Genomic DNA, 16,614 nt, shown 5'->3' with positions numbered 1-16,614 from the left:
GCGGCACCTTGTCAAAGGACTTCTGGAAATCTGAAATAATTGCGTCCACTGGTTCTCCTTCGTCAAACTTCCTTGTTACTTCCTCAAAGAACTCTAATAGACTTGTCAGACATGACCTCCACTTGGCGAAGCTGTGCTGAATCAGTCCTATTTACGGGATTTACGCACCCCCCCACCCCGCCGGGCGATATTCACCGGCCCCCCCAAAATTCCCATCGACGTGAATCGCGCCGCGCGCCTCGGAGAATGTCGAGGACCGGCGCACCGCAACGGGCTCCGGGGCTGCTCTAATTCACCGGGCCGGATGGGCCGAAGTCCCGCCGACGTGACCACGGGTCACGCTGGCATAAATCAAACCTCAAACCCCCTATTTAACGGCGTCAACTAGTCCCGCTAGTTGAAGCCGGCCAGCGCGGAGGTAGGGGTCGGGATGTGGCGGCCGCCGGAGAAGTGACAGGACGGCCGCAGGTGGTGGGGGGGGGGGGGGTCGCAGGAGCCATTGGTGTGTGCGTGCCGGGGGTGGGGGGAGGGGCTGGGGGGATGGGCCGGGGTGGGCGGGCCTGGGGGGAGAGGGGGGGTTGGGGAGGGTGCGAGCCGGGGAGGAGGGGGTGGGGGGGGGGGTGTTGGGGACGGTGCATGCCGGGGAGGATGGGGGGGGGTTTGGGGGGGGTGCGTGCCGGGGAGGGGGGGGGGAAAGGGGGGGTTGGGGAGGGTACTTGCCGGGGAGGGGGGGGGGGGGGATTGGGAAGGGTGCGTGCCGGGGAGGAGGGGGGGGGGGGTGTTAGGGAGGGTGCGTGCCGGGGAGGAGGGGCGGGGGTTGGGGAGGGTGCGTGCCGGAGAGGAGGGGCATGGGTTGGGGAGGGTGCGTGCTGGTGAGGAGAGGGGGGAGGGGTTGGGGTGGGTGCGTGCCGTGGAGGGGGGGGGCTGTGTCCGTCTGACCATGTACCAGCTGGCAACAGTCACGACCATGCAGCCCATTCCACCTGGCTGCGGGGGGGGTGGTATGGGCAATGGTGACATGTCGTCTATCCCCCCACCCCCACACCCCCTGCAGGCCGTTATGTTTGGTCATCACCCAGCGATGTTGGCCGCCGTGGCGGGAGCCGCACTTCTACTTGTTTCCCTGGGGGAGCTGGAGCAGGAGCGTGCCTGGGATGTGGTGGAGGCTGCCGCAGAGGAGTGTGCCGCAGGGAGGCAAGTGGCAGCCACCCAGGCTGGAGGGCCGCCCGCACGTCAGGATGAGGAGGAGGAGGAGGAGGTGGTGGTGGTGCCACGGCAACGCCCGATGAGACCCCATGTGTACCGGCCCCGCTCGTCGTACCAGGACCTCACAGACCGAGCATGCATGTGGAGACTCCGGATGAGCTGGGAAACCTTGGCACACATCTGCCACCTGATGGCATACTTGGCACCGCATGGCACTGGGGGAGGACGCCCTCTCCCATGGCCGTCAAGGTTACGGTGGCCCTGAACTTCTATGCCACGGGGTCATTCCAGGCGCGGAGTGAGGACCTGTCCGGCATCTTGCAGTCATCGGTGCACAGGTGCATTGTACCAATCGCAACCGTGTTGGTTCGTCTGTACCTCAGAGCACCCAACACCTCACCCCTCACTTAAGGTTAAAAGTTTTAGTGCACAGGAGATTTGGACCTGTCTGTGAAAACGACTCGCTGCTGTCAGTGTGAAGATGGTATACGGGGGAAAATCCAGATTGTAACATATATAACATATTACAGAGAAATGGGAATGTCGGGCGAAATTCTCCCCCAACGGCGGGATGTCCGCCGACTGGCGCCAAAGACGGCGCCAATCAGACGGGCATCGCGCCGGCCCAAAGGTGCAGAATGCTCCGCATCTTTGGCGGCCTAGCCCCAACATTGAGGGGCTAGGCTGACGCCGGAGGGATTTCCGCCCCGCCAGCTGGCGGAAATGGCGTTTGTTGCCCCGCCAGCTGGCGCGGAAATGCGGCGCATGCGCGGGAGCGTCAGCGGCCGCTGGCAGTTTCCCGGTGCATGCGCGGGAGCGTCAGCGGCCGCTGTCAGTTTACCGCGCATGCGCAGTGGGGAGAGTCTCTTCCGCCTCCGCCATGGTGGAGGCCGTGGCGGAGGCGGAAGGGAAAGAGTGCCCCCACGGCACAGGCCCGCCCACAGATCGGTGGGCCCCGATCGCGGGCCCGGCCACCGTGGGGGCACCCCCCGGGGTCAGATCGCCCTGCGCCCCCCCCCCAGGACCCCGGAGCCCGCCCACGCCGCCTGGTCCCGCCGGTAAATACCAGCTTTGATTTACGCCGGCGGGACAGGCAATTTCTGGGCGGGACTTCGGCCCATTCGGGCCGGAGAATTGAACGGGGGGTCCCGCCAACCGGCGCGGCCTGATTCCCGCCCCCGCCCAATCTCCGGTACCGGAGACTTCGGCGGGGGCGGGATTCACGGCGGCCAACAGCCATTCTCCGACCCGGCGGGGGGTCGGAGAATGACGCCCGTCATCTCTCAAATGAAAATAAGGTGGAAAGCTGGTAAAGCATTCGATTTCTCAGTACCTTGTAGATGCATTCGCTCTGAGGCAGATGCAGAACCAGTGGTTGTGTTCGATACGAGGAATTGACTTGTTCCACAGCAAAAATCATCAAATTGCAACGACAGCCACTTTTCTACGCTGTGTTTTGAATGTGGAATAAACTCTTTCAAGGTCAATGCAATGGCTGGGATTTTCCAACCCGTCCCACTGGCAGGATACTCTAGTCTCGCCAAAGGTGCCCCACTGTGGGCAGGAGGGGTGAGCCACACACAATATAAATCAGTAGGACAAGAACAACCAATGGCGGCTGCTTCTACCACCGGAAAACATGCCAGCTCAGCTCCCCAATGTTGAAGACATTTTTGTGGGCTTGACGAGGGAGAAACCCCCCAAGGCCCCCCAAAAATACTAAGGGCTCAATCTACCGGCCATGCTGTGGCTGGTAAATGCCAGGAGACTTCACTCTCAGGATCTACCCAGCTTGCCACACTTCACGAGGTCTGACGCGATCTCGCGAGATGTCGTGATGTGAAGCCTACCCATTGTGGACGGATCACATGTTAGAAAATCTGCATATTAGAGCAAGATAGCTAGTGTCACGCTAATATATATTCCCAAGATCTAACCAAGGCGTGGGATCCTTCCCCTTTGCTTTGGAGACCTCGGGTAGGTGCCGTTCAGTACTTGTCTCCACAAATGGGGAAAAGACGAAACGCCACTTGTGAGGTTTTCCCAGGGGATGGAAGGCCTCCAGGTGCTTGATCTTTGAGCAGGGAGTTACCCTGGCACTGCTCGTGCTATGTGGGCACCATGGCACTGCCAGCTGGCAGGGCACTGCCAGGGTGCAAGGCTGGCACTGCCAAGGTGCCAAGCTGGCATTATTTGGTTAAAGTGGTGATCGGGCCAGTGATGCTTTGTGCAGTTGTGGGCGGTGATGTGGGGGTAGATGCGGGTGGGCCCAGGGACCCCCTTATCGTGAGTTGGGGCTTAGCTGGTGTTTGGGCGTCACGGAGGGGGCTCGAGAGATCAGGCCACCGCTTTTAAATGGCTTCCCGATCTCTCGTTGCACTGAGGAGTTCTGGCGAGCTGAGCTCAAGTGCAGAAAACGGGGCTAACTGCGACCTCAGAGGGGCGTTCCCCACTGATGCTCCTATCCTAACTGGAGTCACGTTAGATAGCGTAATGTTTCTCAGCACTGCGAGCGACAGGAAACATGCAGTTAAACACACTTGCTATGGGACTCTGATTCCATTTGGCTAGATCTTGTGTGGTTGAATAGCGGTGTGGATCTCACCTAAAAAGGAAACGTAATTTTAGATTGGACGGATCCTTCAATTGTGCTGTGGTGGACTGATGGGGGACCTAGAAGTGTGCTCTCTTGCTCTTTCCCATTTCCCACGCAATTCCAATGAAAATTTGAAGTGCTGGTGGCTTGCATGGGATACATGTGCAATTTTACAGTGGTGGAAATGTTACACTGGTGAAACCCACCATCAGCTGACAATCCTGCAGTTAGGGATGGGCTATTAAAAAGCTTCCTGGATAAAGTGGGAGACTCTACGACATGGTCAAAAAGTTCCAGTGGTTGTCCAGAGTTTGAGGTTCATCACAAGCCTATTTGCTGAACCCTCAGCCCTCCCGCAGACTTCAGCCCTACCATCATTCCCTCCCTCTCCCCCCAGTTCCATTAAATGACCCCCTGTCAATTCCCTTCAAATTGTATCTCTCCATAATTGTTACATCCAACTAATGTGAAGTTTGTACCATGAGGTCCTCTTGTGTCACTGACTTTATCTTGACAGCATGATGTAAATTTTTTTAGGTTTTACGCTAACGATTGTTCATGGTATGCAGACATAGTGCAACTGGGAACCCGCCACGGAATGACATGGGATCTGACACGCCACAGATTTAGGGAGGGATTTACCAGCCTCGTCCCGACTTAGTATCGCGATGAGATTGTTGAATCTCGCGAGAGATCAACCGAATCTCACGAGATGTCATGACGTGGATCTGTCCTGCACTGGGCAGGATCCAGATCAACATATTTAAATGAACTATTAGGCTCATTAGGATTCTTTGAGCTCTTGGGAACTAATGCCCTCCCCAGCGAGGCCACGACCGGGCGCCGTTCACACAAACGTGGACCAGGCATAACAACACCTTGGGAGGTCTCCCAGACCATTGGAGAACCTCGGGTGGTCTGGAGCAGGGCAAGGGGGCACGTTGGCTCTCCTTCCGGCACCCACTGCCAGAGTGCCTGGGTGGCACTACCAAGCTAGCAGGACACTGGCAGGGTGGCAGTGCTGGGGTGCCCAGGTGGCACTGCAAAGGGTCGGGGCCTGAGGGAGGCCATGACCATGAAAGGAGTGATGAGGGGTGTGGAAGGATGGGGGAGGGGAGTAAAGGGTGGTATGAAGGGGCCTCAAAAAGGTTGTGGGGTGAATGTGTGGGGGGGGGGGGGGAGGTCCTGAAAGGATGGCTGGAAAGGCCTGAAAGGGGAGGGGGAGTGGTGGGCGGATGTTGGGGTATGCCCATGAGTGCGGGGGTTGACATTGGCCGTGGGTGTAGGGGTGTGTTAGAAACTCTCAAGCTCACTGAGGGATCATGACACCCTTTCAAATTCACCCTTTCTTGCCGGCAAGTTTAGCACCCGATTGTTAGAAACATTTCTAAAAAATTCCCCCCAAAATGACCAAGTGTGGATGGATACCAGTGTGGATGTCACCCAAAAGGCTGATGGGAGACACCCCGCCAAACTCAACAAGGATTACACTTCGGGCACGGTCCTCTGGCCACGCTGCGCTGGAAAAGCAGCTCCTGGGACCTATCCGGCTCTCAACGCCTTGTGAGATTCAACGCAATCTGCGAGACTTGCAAGGAGAACCCCGGCAGCAATGGGTAGTGTTGTGTTTGATGTTCGATGTCTAGCAAGGACCATGGGAATTATGGCCAACCCAGGGCTCAGACAGATACAGAGCTTCTGTGTATTTGAAACGCAGGTAGCTAGACCTGATCGAAACCCCCGCTCATTTGCATTCTAATGGCCCATTTCCCCAGAACAATAGGACTGCACTCAAGAAACCGATACAGCCACAGACTGATCGGCGACACCCCCCTTTACTGAGAGAGCCCAACCGCCAAGGTCAATGACCGCTGAGGACCCGCCCAGCCACCAAGGCACCCGCCCCTTTAATGGCCAAAATCGAAGGCACTGATTGAAGCCTGTCGAATTATTGGATCCAAGATTAAGGACCGCCCCAAAGAGCGCGAAATCCCAGAGGGATAAAAGGGGACACAGCCTCTGATTCAAGGGTTCAGTCTCTTTTGGACTCGGCCTGTGCCAGCCTCTTTTGGGATCGGCCTGTGCCCACACCGATTACAGCATAACAACCAGACAGCCAAGTTCCAGACCAACGATCGCTGCCCGACGGATAAGCCCAGTAGAGACAGAGCCAGTTCTTCGAACCAGCCACGTAAAATCAAAATAAAGGCCTTATCCATTTGCACAGTGCTGGTCGCCCTGAAGTTAAGTATAGGTTATTGTAGCTGATAGGTGTAGTTTAACTCGTAGTTGATATTGTGTTTGCATGTCGAAGTAATCCTTGTGTTTGTAAATAAACCATCTTTTCAACTGACTAACTGGTTGTGTGGTCATTTGACCGATATAAGGGAAAGACTTGTGGTTCAGTAAGAGAAATAGAAACACCCACAGTATTGGTGACACTGTTGGGACATAACAACATATCATAAAAAGAGCCTCAGTATCATACTGGCGACTCTAAAGAGCAACATTATTGGTGACGCTGGTGGGATAGTATTCCATTATTAAAAAGGGCAACAAAGGAATCTACCAAATGACTTGTGACTTGTCCAAACCAGGATCTTAATTAAATCACAGGTGGTAAGATAGTGATCTGTTACCGATCAATTTATCAGTCTGCCAGTCTGGCCATGCCAATGTGCCAGAGGAAGTACCAAAGTACCACCCTTCTCTGTTGCCGACAACCCAGGTGTCTCTAAGGGACTGGGAGACCCCCCCGCCAAGGTGCCGTTACGACTGGTCCCCGTTTTTGTGGACCAATACTAACAGTCCCCTGGCGAGCTCTCCCATTGAGTCCCAGGCACCGGGTGAATCTGATGAGGGCGATATCCAGATCGAATTTCACAAGAGGCATCTCGCGAGATGCAACGCCCTTGTCCCAACACCAAGTCGAGCATGACGAGGCTGCTGAATTGAACCCATTGAATTATATACAGAAATTTACAGCAAAGACAGTGGCCTATCAGATCTGTCAGCTATCCACCCTGCAGGTCCTCTTCACTATTTGTCAAAGCTTTTGCATCAACAGGTTTCATGATTGTGCTTCCAATGGTTAATCCTAATTCTTATAAATACAGAGAACAAAAGTAGACCCAATGCTAAACCCCAAGATACACCATTTCAAATATTTCTCCAGTCTGAGCAACATCCATTTACTATAACTGCTTTCCTGTCATTCAAATCAATTATCCATGCTGCAGCTTTCCTCTTATACCATAAGCTAACATTTTTATGACAAGCCTGTTGTAAAAATCTTTTTATTAAAAGCCTTCTGAAATTGCACTCCATCTATTGTATTCCCTTTATCTTTCCAATTGTTCATCTCTTCATAAAAATGAAATTCAAACATTTTGTAGTCTCTGGAATGTGCACAATGTCCTGATTTAGTTAACGTTTGAATGTGAATGTGTATATATATTATATATAAAATATCAAAACAGTGGTTATGGTTCCACTTTCAGAAAAAAGGGATATTGAACGAGGTCGGCAGCTATTCTATTCATGCTGGATTGGCAATGCAGGAAAACCTATTTTAAATGAATGTCTTTTGCTGTATCAGTGAAGAGTCCTCATAATGCATGATCACCAAAAAAAACAATTAAATATTTCTGTGTTCTAATGAGATCAATTCCCATTCATGTTTCAACTGACATTTTTATTGCTTTTCTTTTGCCAGAAAATTGCCATTTGCTCAAAACAAGAGATATAAAACAGGCCAGCAAAGAACCGAGCTGTAAAAGGCTGGGGAAAAATAGGAGGCAAAGGTACCACAAGTTGGTCTCGTACAGAGCTCTGCCACGTGGGAAAGGAATGTTCCAAAAGTAGCAGACATAAAATTTTGCGATCCATTCCCACCACTGACCGACCAGCAATTTGACAACAGAAAGCTACAGCACCCAGCTATTTCAGGCTGGAGCCAATTTGAAATAACCAAATCGGTCTCTCGTTCGTTTTGCATAAACACTGCGGTCTCGACAGAGGGAGGAATTCAACTGTATTCAAACCATATACCCTTTAAAAGCAGCCAATTGTTCCACTGGATGCTAACCTGATTCCAATTTACCTGGGCCAGATCTATTCTCACCCCACTGATATTGGTCCTCCCCCAATTAATTATTTTTAATTCTAGATTGCTCCTTGTCCTTTTCCATATCTAATGTAAATCTTTTAATACCTTGATCACTGATGCACGATCAATTAAACTCAAAGACGAGGTTGTAACATAACTGAAGGCTTTAATAGACTAGATCTGTTCCCCAGCAGCTTCGGTACAGAATGAGGGCTGCTGGGACGGCACCGGTTCTTATACCCCGCCTGTCAGGGTGGAGCTGCATACCAAACAGCCAATGGTAAACTCCTAGGTTTACCCAATGGTCTACAGCCTATCGGATACTGCAATACCTGATAATACCACATTCACCCCCTGTTAAAAAGGAGTCCGGCGGGGGTGGTGGCCAGTGGTTACAATTGCATTTAACATGGTGTGATCAGATATGGAGGTACCGTGATACCTCCTTACAGGGTTGTCGAGAATATTTACAAGCGTGGAAGATATATACAGTCAGTGTTCATTTACAGTTACAGTGAAGCAATCAGTCGGTCGGGTGGCCTGGTCATCCTCCTGGACCGTCTGAGCCTCGGTGGTGATTCTGGTGGGGGTCCGGGCGTCCGCGACTCCGGGAGCATGGCTTCGTCCTCCATGGCAGCTTCGTCACCCCTAGACGGCGCTGGTGGGGCAAACGGTTGACACGAGAGGGGAGTGCCTGTAGGGGGCGTCGGTGGGTGGGATAGCCTAGGTAGGAGCGGCGGGAGGACCGACCCTCCAGTGAGGTGCTGTGGGGGGAGAGGGGGTGGGGGTAATGGTTCGGGTGCGCGTGGGGTTCCGGCGGGCGCCAGGTCCCGGAGGGAGACTGTATTTTGCCGGTCATCAGGGAACGCCACGTAGGCGTACTGGGGGTTAGCGACCAATGGGTCCGACTTGTGCGCCCGCACGTGCTTCCGAAGCAGGATGGGTCCGGGTGTCGCTAGCCAGGTTGGGAGCAAGGTCCCGGAGGAGGACTTCCTGGGGAAGACAAGGAGACGTTCATGAGGTGTCTGGTTGGTAGTTGTACAGAGCAGCGACCGGATGGCATGGAGGGCCTCCAGGAGGACTTCCTGCCAGCGGGAGATGGGGAGAGTCCTGGACCGTAGGGCCAGTAGAACGGTCTTCGAGACCGTTCCGTTCTCCCTCTCGACCTGCCCGTTTCCCTGGGGGTTGTAACTGGTCATCCTGCTCGAGGCGATGCCCTTGCTGAGCAGGAATTGACACAGTTTGTCGCTCATAAAGGAGGACCCCCGATCGCTGTGTATGTATGCGGGAACCCGAACAGTGTGAAGATACCCTGGAGGGCCTTGGTGACGGTGGTTGCAGTCATGTCGGGGCAGGGGATAGCGAATGGGAACCGGGAGTACTCGTCAATCACGTTCAGGAAATACATGTTGCGGTCAGTGGAGGGGAGGGGGCCTTTGAAGTCCATGCTGAGGCGTTCAAAGGGACGGGAAGCCTTTATCAGGTGCACCCACTCTGGCCGGTAGAAGTGCGGTTTGCACTCCGCGCAGATTTGGCAGTCCCTGGTGACTGTCCTGACCTCCTCGATGGAGTAGGGCAGCTTGCGGGTCTTAACGAAGTGGAAAGAACGAGTGACCCCCAGGTGGCAGAGGTCCTCGTGGAGGGCTCGGAGGCGGTCCACTTGTGCGGTGGCACACGTGCCGTGGGACAGGGCATCGGAAGACTCGTTTAGCTTCCCAGGACGGTACAAGATCTTGTAGTTGTAGGTGGAGAGTTCTATCCTCCACCGTAAGATCTTGTCATTCTTTATCTTGCCCCGCTGTGCATTATCAAACATGAACGCCACCGACCGTTGGTCAGTGAGGAGAGTGAATCTCCTGCCGGCCAGGTAATGCCGCCAATGTCGCAAAGCTTCTACTATGGCTTGCGCCTCTTTTTCGACCGAGGAATGGCGAATTTCTGAAGCATTGAGGGTACGGGAGAAGAAGGCCACGGGTCTGCCTGCTTGGTTGAGGGTGGCGGCCAGAGCTACGTCGGACGCATCGCTCTTGACCTGGAAGGGGAGGGACCCGTCGATGGCGCGCATCGTGACCTTTGCAATGTCTGCTTTGATGCGGCAGAAGGCCTGGCGGGCCTTTGTCGTCAGGGGGAAGGTTATGGACTGGATTAGGGGTCGGGCTTTGTCTGCGTAGTTGGGGACCCACTGTGCGTAATAACTGAAAAACCTGAGGCAGCGCTTCAGGGCCTTGGGGCAGTGAGGGAGGGGGAACTCCATATGGGGGCGCATGTGTTCAGGGTCGGGGCCTATAACTCCATTTCGCACTACATAGCTGAGAATGGCTAGGCGGTCGGTGCTAAATACGCATTTATCCTTATTATACGTTAAGTTAAGGATTTTCGGGGTCTGGAGAAATTGCCGGAGGTTGATGTCATGGTCCTGCTGGTCATGGCTGCAGATGGTGACGTTATCCAGATACGGGAACGTTGCGTGTAAGCCGTATCGGTCAACCATTCGGTCCATCTCGCGTTGGAAGACCGAGATCCCATTAGTGACACCAAAGGGAACCCTTAAAAATTGGTAGAGCCCCCCATCTGCTTCGAAGGCAGTTTACTTGCGGTCACTAGTGCGGAGGGGTAGCTGATGGTAAGTGGACTTGAGATCCACCGTGGAGAAGACCTTGTATTGCGCGATCATGTTCACCAGGTCAGATATGCGGGGGAAAGGATACGCATCCAGCTGCGTAAACCTGTTGATGGTCTGACTGTAGTCAATGACCATCCTATGTTTCTCCCCGGTCTTCACCACCACTACTTCAGCTCTCCAGGGACTGTTGCTAGCTTCAATGACTCCTTCCCTCAGTAGCCTTTGGACCTCTGACCTGATGAACGTCCGGTACTGGGCACTGTACCGTCTGCTTCTAGTGGCGATGGGTTTGCAATCTGGGGTGAGGTTCGCAAACAGGGAAGGCGGGTCGACTTTAAGGGTCACGAGGCCGCAGACAGTAAGGGAGGGTATAGGTCCGCCGAATTTAAAGGTCAGGCTTTGCAAGTTACATTGGAAGTCCAACCCCAAGAGTGTAGCCGCGCAGAGCTGCGGCAGGACATAAAGGCGGAAATTGTTGAATTTCCTGCCTTGGACAGTGAGGTCTGCTAGGCAGAAGCCCTTTATCTCCACTGAGTGTGACCTCCGCGGAGGCCAGGGAGATTCTTTGGTTTACAGGGTGGGTAACAAGTGAACAGCGCCTTACCGTGTTGGGGTGTATAAAGCTCTCCGTGCTCCCAGAGTCGATCAGGCAAAACGTCTCGTTGACCGTCGTCGTTGCAGTCACGAGTGTCCGAGGTCGATTGTGGGCCAGCGTCACCGAGGCCAGATGGAGCAGTTGCGGGGTGTGATCGGGCAGCGTGTAGTCGGCCGTGTAGTCCATCCAAGATGGCGTCTCCCATGGATCGCACATGGTGGTCGGGGATGGACAAAATGGCGGCGGGGATGGACAAAATGGCAGCGCCCATCCGACCAGCGTGGTGTCCGAGGGGCAAGATGGCCACGCCCGTGGTTCGGACGTGGCCCTAGGATAGGGGGGTGGCGATGAGTGCTGGCCGCCTGGGGCCCGAGGGGAAGATTGCCGCGGCGGTCCGGAGTCGCTGGAGATGGCGGCCACGCCTCGTGCTTGGCAGACCCACACAAAATGGCCCTTCTCGCCGCACCCTTTGCAGTTGGAGGTGCGGGCCGGACAGCGCGTCTGGGGATGCTTCGCCTGCCCGCAGCAGAAACAGCGGGGCCCGACGGAGTTAGCGGGCCGTCTTACAGCGCAGGTCTGCGGGGACACAGGGAAGGTCAGTGGGGCTGGCGCTGCGGGATGCCACGCAGCCCAGGGGGCCGCCGTGCGGTCGGGCGTATAGGACTGCGCGTTTCTGGAGACAACATCCATGGGCCCTGCCAGTGCCCGTGCCTCTCTCAGTCCCAGGGTGTCCTTTTCTGAGAATCTTTGGCGGATCTCCGAGGAGCTCGTACCTGCTCCGAAGGCATCCCGGATTAGAAGTTCCGTGTGCTCGCTGCCCGAAACTTGCGGGCAGCCACAGTTTCTGCCCAGCACCAGTAGCGCACGGTAGAAGTCCTCCAGCGATTCCCCGGGGCTTTGCAGTCTAGTTGCAAGCAGGTGACGTGCGTAGACCTGGTTTACAGGGCGTATATAATGTCCCTTTAACAGTTTGATCGCAGCATCACAGTCCTCCGCCTCCTCGATGAGGGTGAAGATTCCAGGGCTCACTCTTGAGTGCCCTGGGGCAGCACGGTAGCCTTGTGGATAGCACAATTGCTTCACAGCTCCAGGGTCCCAGGTTCGATTCCGGCTTGGGTCACTGTCTGTGCGGAGTCTGCACATCCTCCCCGTGTGTGCGTGGGTTTCCTCCGGGTGCTCCGGTTTCCTCCCACAGTCCAAAGATGTGCAGGTTAGGTGGATTGGCCATGATAAATTGCCCTTAGTGTCCAAAATTGCCCTTAGTGTTGGGTGGGTTTACTGGGTTATGGGGATAGGGTGGCGGTGTTGACCTTGGGTAGGGTGCTCTTTCCAAGAGCCGGTGCAGACTCGATGGGCCGAATGGCCTCCTTCTGTACTGTAAATTCTATGATTCTATGAAGGAGATGCAGTTTCTGTTCTCCTGAGGGGGTGCCTCCGGCCGTCTCGAGGTAGCCCTTAAAACACACCAGCCAGTGCTTGAATATCGCCGCCGAGTTCTCCGCGTGGGGGCTGAGTTGTAGACACTCCGACTTGATTCGGAGATCCATTCTTTCAGCTTATGAGTAGTCTATTAAATTGATGCACGGTCAATTAAACTCAAAGACGAGGTTGTAATATAACTGAAGGCTTTAATAGACTAAATCTGTTCCCCAGCAGCTTCGGTACAGAATGAGGGCTGCTGGGACAGCACCGGTTCTTATACCCCACCTGTCAGGGCGGAGCTACATACCAAACAGCCAATGGTAAACTCCTAGGTTTACCCAATAGTCTACAGCCTCTCGGGTACTGCAATACCTGATAATACCACAATCACTAATGCCTTAATGCCTACTGACATTTGATTCACCCACTTATCTCATTCCCCCAAATCAGATTCAGCAATGCCCCATCCTCCATTTGGCCATAAAGATGTTGATCTAGAATATTGGCTTGCACACACTTCAGAAATTTTCCCCCTCTACTAACCTTTTCACCATTCCTATCCCAATCCATATTAGGATAATTCAAGTCCTCCATTATCACTTCCCTGGAATCTTTGCACCTCATTAATTTCCGTGCTCATTTGTTCCTCTATCTTTCTCACTAATTGGTGGCCTGTGGATTTTGAAATGAAAATCGCTTATTGTCACAAGTAGGCTTCAAATGAAGTTACTGTGAAAAGCCCCTAGTCGCCACATTCCAGCGCCTGTTCGGGGAGGCTGTTACGGGAATTGAACCGTGTTGCTGGCCTGCCTTGGTCTGCTTTCAAAACCAGCAATTTGGCCCTGTGCTAAACAGCCCCTGGTAGTGGGACTTTTATTAGTTCCAGCAAAATAGATTCTGACCTTGACCCCACCCCAGGACATGTTCTCTCTCTCTCGAGTCCAGCCCTCGTATCCAGGTATACTTTCCACCCAGTCCTGCCAGGTTCCATTATTGCCACAATATCGTATTCCCACATTGCTACTTGCATTTGCAGCAAACCAACTTTATTTACCCAACTTCACACATTCACATAAATTCACAATGAACCCAATTTAGATCTTCTTGCACTCCTCGTACTCTGGCCCCATCTAATAACTTACTATTACTCACTCTTGTGCTCTCTCTGTCTTCCAATTCTTCATGCACCTTGTGGGAAAAGAGAAGAAACTCATCATATCATCCCTGAGCTTATCTGCTGAATGTCTCCAGATTAATGCTGGCTCATTCCAGTTGATGTTGTAACTGGATGGGAAGATCCCAAAATGGAATCCCGGCTCAAAAGACCGTGGGAGAGACTCTCTGTTCCTGACACCAGAGCAGGATTCGTGGACTTTGACGACAACAAAACTGGCACCGCACCTGGAGTGATTCAGCAACAGTGGAGGGGCGAACACCAGCGGCACATGGAACACAATCGATTCCAGTGAGGAATGATGCGGGAGTCGTCAGGTCTGTGATTGATACTCGGGAGGCTGATTAGCTGCAGCCCCGCATATATACATTACACTCCCCTCACGCACTCATCCCAGCCAACAATATGGCACTGGTTGCACTGGAGCTCACCCATTCTGCCGCTGGGTCAGCCGGGGCAACAGGGCACCTAGGGGGGTTGTCACGGGGGTACATCAATACGACCTGTGACCATATGTTCACAGTGGACAGTCAGCAGCGGGCTCAGCCGCATGGCTGCAATGGTGCTCCATGCCCATCCACCCCAACCCCACAACCCATCTCCTTCCCACCCCCCCACCCCCACCACCACTCCCCCCCAGCCCTGGCAGAAGCCCCTTGGCCAGTGGAAGAACTATCAGTAAACTATGGAGATGTTGGACACTTTCCGTATGCCCTCTCTCTCCGTCAGCAGCCACGGTGCCTGTTTCCCGACTTTTAAAAGAACAAGTGAACCTCGCCATCAGAATTCACCCCCGTGGATCATGGTCCAATAAAGGTGGCAGAAGAGGATTCTGGGAGAGGTCAACTCAGTCACCTTGACTGCACTGTGGGTAGCCGAACAACTGGTGTCAAAGAGAAGTTGTTTCTTCCCCAATCCAGGTTTTCAAAATGACACTTTTAAACAAAGCTTCTGTTCCACTTCAATCCAATCCAGGATTTTACACCAACCCCTTTAGGATATCTTTGTCTTGACTACAGTACAAACTGTTCACAATTGCTTTAACTGTGGATTCCCAGGCTCTATTAAAATGGTACCAAACAATTTGCTTACTTCTGAAGTCTGCTGCCCCACTTTAAATAGGTTTACTCCAACTGCCAATTTACTTTATCTTGACTTCTTCTGAATAATACCTTAGTCTCTGTTATCTTAACTTCAGTTGCCTTAAACATTCTTTCTGCTCCAATTCCCTGGTGATCTGGACTGTAACTTGTTTCTAAGGAAGCCTGCATCTGTGAGACCCCATTGTCCTGTTCAGTTTCTCCTGGCAAAGTTGAGGGATGTTCTCTCTTCAGTGTCCTGTCTCCAACTGTTAGCAAATTCAGTTAAAAACTGAGAACAAAGCAAATCCCTTCCCTCTGGGAAGTGACCCATGTTGCTAAGCGGCAACTTACTTCCATTTACTCTTCACTCCTTACCCTCTCTAAGCCCAATAGGGACACAGTTGGAACTGAACTAAGCCACACACATAGAAATACCTTTATCCAGCATGAATCTAACTATAGGTTTTACTTTTCCAGCACAGAAACACACTTAAACTATACCTTATTTCTAATGTTTATTAATACAAATTTAAATCCCTTAAAACTATCTTTGTTTTCCTAATGATATACTCGTCAACTTAATAGCCACGTTCAATGCCTGAATTGTTTAAAAAATCTCTCGCACAATCCTTCACAATAGCTTTATTCACCTCTGCCAACCACTCCCCCACCACTCTTCATCCAGTTCATATGCTCAAGGATTAATTTTTCCTGTTGAACATTAGTTTGTTTATTTTTTTTTGGGAATCTGCAGTTTGTGATCCTATAATATTATCAATATAAACTCTCTGGGTTTCACTTCCTCGCCAATATCCGATGATTCCTGTTGCAAAGTGTGCGCATGGATACTGGATAAGGACTGATTAGGCTTTTCATCCTTAGCTGAGCTACAATGGGCGGAATGACAAGTTAAGCAATGCATCAGAAAGCAAACATTCATGAAACTTTAGCTATGAGAGATTAAATCTTCAGGAAAGAAGATATAAAGGGAAGAACATTGAACATGCAACTAAAATTCCATATGGAACCTTTAATACTTTTAAATCCCTCTACATTAAACTATAGAGATAATGGGCGGGATTCTCCACTCCCGCGCCAAAGTGCCCACGCCGTCGTGAACGCCGTCGAGGTTCACGACGGCGCAAAATGGCCCCGATCCCGATCGATTCAGGCCCCGACAATGGGCTAGGATCGGGGCCGCGTCATCTACACGCATAAGGCTTTGTCGTCGCGTAAAGGTGGCGCCGTATAGATGACGCGGCCGGCGGCGCATAACTGGCGTCACCTGCGCATGCGCGGGTTGGCCGGCTCCAACCCGCGCATGCGTGGTTGCCGTCCTCTCTGAGTTCGCCCCGCAAGAAGATGGCAGACGGATCTTGCGGGGCCGCGGAAGGAAGGAGGTCCTCCTTCAGAGAGGACGGCTCGACGATCGGTGGGCACCGATCGCGGGCCATGCCACATTTGAGGTACCCCCCGGTGCAGGATCCCCCCACACCCCCCCCAAGGCGGCCCCCCCAGCGTTCCCGCGCTGTTCCCGACGGCAGCGACCAGGGGGGAACCCACCGTTTTTGCCTGGCCGCTCGGCCCATCCGGGCCTGAGAATAGCGGGGGTGCCGGAGAATCGCCATTTTGGGTGTCTCCGCCAATTCTCCGGCCTGCGGCCCGCGGAACTCGACGGGGCCGTTCCCGCCACTTGGGAGAATCACGGGAAGGTGTCGGACCGGCGTCCCGGGACATCTTGGCGACCCAGGCGATTCTCCCAACCGGCGCCGGAGTGGAGAATCTCGCCCCTTGTGTGTCATAATATT

At 53.2% G+C, this 16,614-nt stretch overlaps 1 protein-coding gene across 4 annotated transcripts in view; it reads right to left on the bottom strand.

Annotated features, from left to right (window-relative positions):
• LOC140391779 (PC3-like endoprotease variant B) overlaps window positions 1–16,614 on the bottom strand; it is a 1,275,236-nt gene that overhangs the window by 697,477 nt on the left and 561,145 nt on the right. The gene's annotated exons all lie outside the window — the stretch shown is intronic.

This window comes from Scyliorhinus torazame, chromosome 15 (genome assembly GCF_047496885.1).
Source record: "Scyliorhinus torazame isolate Kashiwa2021f chromosome 15, sScyTor2.1, whole genome shotgun sequence".
NCBI lineage: Eukaryota > Metazoa > Chordata > Chondrichthyes > Carcharhiniformes > Scyliorhinidae > Scyliorhinus > Scyliorhinus torazame.
Note: the sequence above shows the minus strand (reverse complement) of the source record. Positions and strands in the feature narration are given on the sequence as shown.